Consider the following 5,026-nt stretch of genomic DNA (forward strand, 5'->3'; position numbering starts at 1 on the left):
AGAAGATGTATTGTGGTGCCTTCCTTGTGACTGATGCAGTGCTCAGGGCAGAGTTATCTTCAAGTTTAGAACTGTAAACATGGCTGGAAAGCTAACGCCTTCTGTTGTATGTACCAGGTGAGTAATAAAAGCCCCAGATATCCCAAATATCTACATTCACAGCAAAACATAATGTGACCTAATAAATGTGTGTGTGTATTTAATGTCAAGCAACGTCAAAGTGTGTGCAGGCTGGACAGGGCAGTTCATAGTGCAAGAGGAGCACCAGGGGTTGGGGGGGGTGGGGTTGTTTGCTTAGTGAATGTATGTGAATAGTCACCTCCGAAAGAAACTAGGTATTTTTAAAAATAACTACAGTGAAAGGTATTACATGACAATATTATGACACAACAAAAATCTCCATTTCTGTTTCTAATTATAAACATCTGTGTATAAATGAGAGCCATTTCTCCCTCTATGAGCATATCTCCTCCATCTGCCCGATTCCTCCCAAGGGCGGGAATCCAGTAAGGATGCTGTAAGGCCCATCATTAAGAGAGCTGGACTCCTGATGTGCTCGTGTTCCAGTTGCTACTGGTCTGCCTGTTACTCCCTCTCCTCCTTCCCCTGCCTGTCAATTAAATAACATGCTGCCCTCCAGGCTGCGGCCCGCGCAGCTCTCTCCAGATATAAGGCAGCCCTCCTAAGGTGGGAAGGGTTTTTGTTGGGCTCCCTGGGAAGCTGAGGACAGAGGTCACCAGTCTCCTGCAAAGCGGAACGGGTGACGGGCATACAAATAAAGCCCAGATAAGAAGCATAGCCGGCTACAGCCGGTGGACCAAGACATCCGTGGGCTCTGCCTAACAAGATAAAACTTGGTGAACTGAACTTTGGAGCCTCCGAAGAAAGAGTAGACGAAGGGTGTGCATGGTGTGGTTGGGAAGGGGGGAATGGTTGAGATTGGATTTGTTTTGTGTGAGTGCTTTGCCCCACTGGACTTACTCTGATTTGCTCCTCCAGCCCTGGCAGATTTGCTGAAGCCTCAGTTCTTCCTAATAGTCTGAGGACAACTAGCAACCGAAGAGTGGAAACAAAGAAGGGGACAACATGGTGCTAAACTAGGTGAGCTAATTATTGCACATCTTTTCATAGACCGTAAAGTTGGGTTATTAATTACTGAATGTGACTTTGCTGGAGAAAAGCAGCTGGTAAACAAGTTTCTTAAAAGAATATATATTGCTAAAGGTTAACAGACTCCTCACACTTATCTGCTTTCCAAGAGCGCTGTCTGCGTTCCACCATGGGACAGCATCTCAAACACCCTCTTTGCCTACCGTGCTGCAAGTTACGGGTGCGTTTCATGCTATGCAAGTGGTACATCTTTTGTTCTGTCTGCTGCGACTTTAAATCTTCCAGAACCAGACTGTGGTCTGCTCACGTTCAATCACTGTTTCTTTTTGTTTCTAAATACAAACCGACTTTGGAGTGAGTGATTTCTGTGCTTGGAAAGCATGCTGTGGTAAAGAGGTATATTTGTGAAGCCATCTACCTGAGGAGAGTCGTACCTCCTGGGAATAACTAATGGAAATTCTTGTGCTGATGATGTATGGTACCCGAATGTCTTCTTTCAAAGAGCTGTGAGGACTGGAGCTCCCTTAGGACCGGTCTGAATTAATCCTTCCTTCTCCAGCCCTCTTGTGTAGTTTTAATTAAGCTGTAATTCATCTTTTTCTTCAAAACAAATTGTTTTTCTAATTTACTTGGAGAAACATCCTTTAATTTGAGATAGGGCTGTACGGATGGTGTGCCGTTTGCAGTACAGCCGAGGTGCAATCTTCCAAAGAAAACGAATAGGGTTTCTCGGCTGTGCTTAGCTCTTGTCCTTTTCTAGAGACAGGAGAAGGGCAATTCTGCCTGTCACCAGCCGGTACGCGCTTCATTCCTGAAGCACGGGGCTTTGTGACTTAGAGCTAATTTTAGTTACTCACTATAGAATCTCCTTTTATTCATTTCAGTGTATAATCCTGTTTTAACAAAGCCCATTGATTGGAAGAGAAGATATTCACAGAATTAGTGGCTTATCTGTTAGATAGATGTCTGTGTGAGCCCTGAGAGCTGTCACAGCAATTAATATTGTCTTGGGTGAAATAACATGACCTGAACTGTCCAACAATAAGAACTGTAGAGAGCAGAGCAGCCACCAAGCCCTGGCCAAGAAGCTGCAGTGCAACTACCAAAAGTTAAAATTAATTAGAAAGAAATATGAGATTTTTTTTTCCAGGGGAATGAACTACAGCCAAAAGAAACAGATTTCACAGGAAAACACTGATCTTTTTGACAGTAATAATCAGGTGCAATTTGCTGCTCTTCCTCTCATCCATAAGCCCTTCTGGGTCTCCCGGTTGCTGACATTTTTGCTAAAAGTGTAGTCTGTTGTGGCCAGCATGCCTGAAAGAGCTTGCCTGAAGTAGCTGGCTTTAGGCCTTGGGCTTAAAGTGCTTTTTTCCCACCTTGTGCTAATTTTTTGGGTTGTGGAAATTATTCTTCAAGGCCTCCTGCACGCCTCAAAGAATTCTGTTTCATAGGATGCCCGAAGGAATAAAATCTCTTTATTATGGTGCTTCTTAAAACTAACTAGATGCTCATTTTAAAGGTCTCTCTTAAGACTCACAAGAGGCCCTTTCTGTGCAGATATTGAGCTGCCAGCAAATACCGTAGAGCTGAGCACATCCAGCTCCTCAAAGCACCCCATGTGTCTGTCACAAACTCTTTGTTGCGCTTTGTTTAACCATTTCTTCCTACAAAATGATGAAATTTAGGCTTTCCCCCACTAATTTCCACTTCAGATAAAGTCATATCAATATTTCCATTCCTCGGATTGGGGGTGTGTTAGCGAACGGCCCCTGTCGCTGCATGTTTGCACTCATCCTGTATCCTGTAATCAAGCATCTTTTTTTCTCTCCGAAGGCAGCTGGGTTTGATTGCCTGCCTCACAGGTGTATCTTGTTGCTGGAGTACATTGTCGTGGCCAGGAGAAGGCAACTCGGAAAGGTTGTGATGAATGTCGTCGCATCGTAGGACGGTTCAGGCTGGAACGATCCCCTCTGGAGATACCTGGTCCTGCCTCACCCAGGTAAGGGAAGATCCTGTACCCAAAAGGCTTCTTCACCCAGGTTGGTAGCACAAAGTGATGTCTGAGATTCAGTACCAGTTATAGCGGGGATCTCTGTTTTCGTATAATCTTTGTATTAACGAGTGCATTGGAAATAAACTGCACAGAGTGCAGCACTGAGCTGCGGTTTGAGAGCAGTATTTAAGCAGTAATGTCAAAGAAATCATATACTCTATTTTGTTCGGGTATCAATTGACAAGCTGAAAGGGACTTTAGACAATAGGTATTTACCCAGTGTTTTTCCCAGATGTAATAATGTCCAGTATAGCTTTTTCATCCACTCAGCTGCCAGTGGGGATCAGGATGTTATATACAGGGAAAAATAGTTCTCATAATCTGTTTGTGAGGGCTTTTGTCATTAAGTTATTGTGTACTGGAGAGTCCAGGCTGCTTTAATATTATACAATGTCTTAGCTAATTCAGCCGTTCATATTTCCTAATCCTTTCACAAGGAAGCAAATATTTTTTTCCTTTCTTGAGGGATACCAGCAGTCCCACTTACAACACAAAGCAGAGCTAAACCGAAACAAAATTCTTGCAAAATTAAATTGAATGCCGTAATACTGAGAAGGCATTTCAAAGACAGTGAAGCCTATACAGAAAGGTAACTCAGTCAGCAACTGCTGCCTGCAAGAACAGTTTCAAAGTATTTCCACGTTTTTCCTGCTCTTTTCTTTGACCTTTAGTTCAAGGCCATCTGTGCTGAGCAGCTGACTTTTCTTGGTCCCTTGAGTGGCTGCTGAAGACAGGCTGCAGTATACATAATGAGGAACAAAACCTGTTGGAAGAGTACATTTTTAAACCTTCCCCCTTCCAGATAAAGTATGATAAAACTAATTTAGCCCTTGAAGGAACAAGTCTATTAGCCCTTTGATAGCTAACTTAATTCCTGATAATTTATTGTGCTATAAGAGTTGGGAAAACAGATTCAAATGCCTTTCAGAGGGTAATAAGAAAACATTATCGGGGAAAAAAAAATGCTATGAAAAGGAAAATAGTTGAAAGATTAAGCAGAAAGAGATGGAAGTGCCTGCCTGATGTGGGCTGTGTAGGGAGGTTGGCAGCTCGAAGAGGGGAGCTGAAGGCAAGTGCAGTATCTGGGGAGAGGATAAGGTGAAGAACTTGGCTTGAGGGAAAATACATTCTGGCTTTCAGCTGGTTTGTCATCTCAAGGTTTCAGGAATTAATTCTTTTCACTGTCAGATAAAAAGGCCTGTTTTAATTTCCTTATGTGAAGAAGTAGGTGGCAACGGTTAAATGTGAGTCTGTTGTTTCCTGAACCTCAGGGACCTGTGTAATTTATTTGATTTTTATCTATAGTTCCTATAGACCTTTTAGATACGGCCACAAAGTGCTAATTTGTGTAGATCCCCTGTTGGCTTTTGTTGTTGAAACTGGAGGATGGCACTATGCTCCCTACGTGAACAGCCAGCATCAAAACAAGTTATTTGTATGATAATCCAAAAAGAGATAATTTATTGGCACACGCTGGGTTTCTGGCATACAAGGGTAGGTAAAGGTTCTGCCAGCAAGCGAAGGAAGCAGCAAAGCTACTCGTGTTTGCAGGACATCTTGCATATTAATATGCATTTTCCCTCAAATTCAGCCATCCTACGGGTTCAGGAAGCACAGCGCAGGCACCAAAGCCCATGTCTCTGAAATATGCATCTTTTCCTCTTGTAATGCATTTTGCAGCACCACAGTTGCTGCCAATCTTCTTTGATGACTGCCATGTGTTAACAATTTTCCTAACGTAAAACCGGCTAGCAAACACTGCCTCTTTCTGCTTTGGGTAGGCCCTGGACCGGGACGCAAATTCCAAGGCTTGTGGGAGCCCTGCTCCCGTTGCCATTTGTAGCCTTGTCATAGATTTTT

This window comes from Charadrius vociferus, unplaced genomic scaffold, assembly GCF_000708025.1.
Source record: "Charadrius vociferus isolate BGI_N301 unplaced genomic scaffold, ASM70802v2 scaffold104, whole genome shotgun sequence".
Taxonomy (NCBI): Eukaryota; Metazoa; Chordata; class Aves; order Charadriiformes; family Charadriidae; genus Charadrius; species Charadrius vociferus.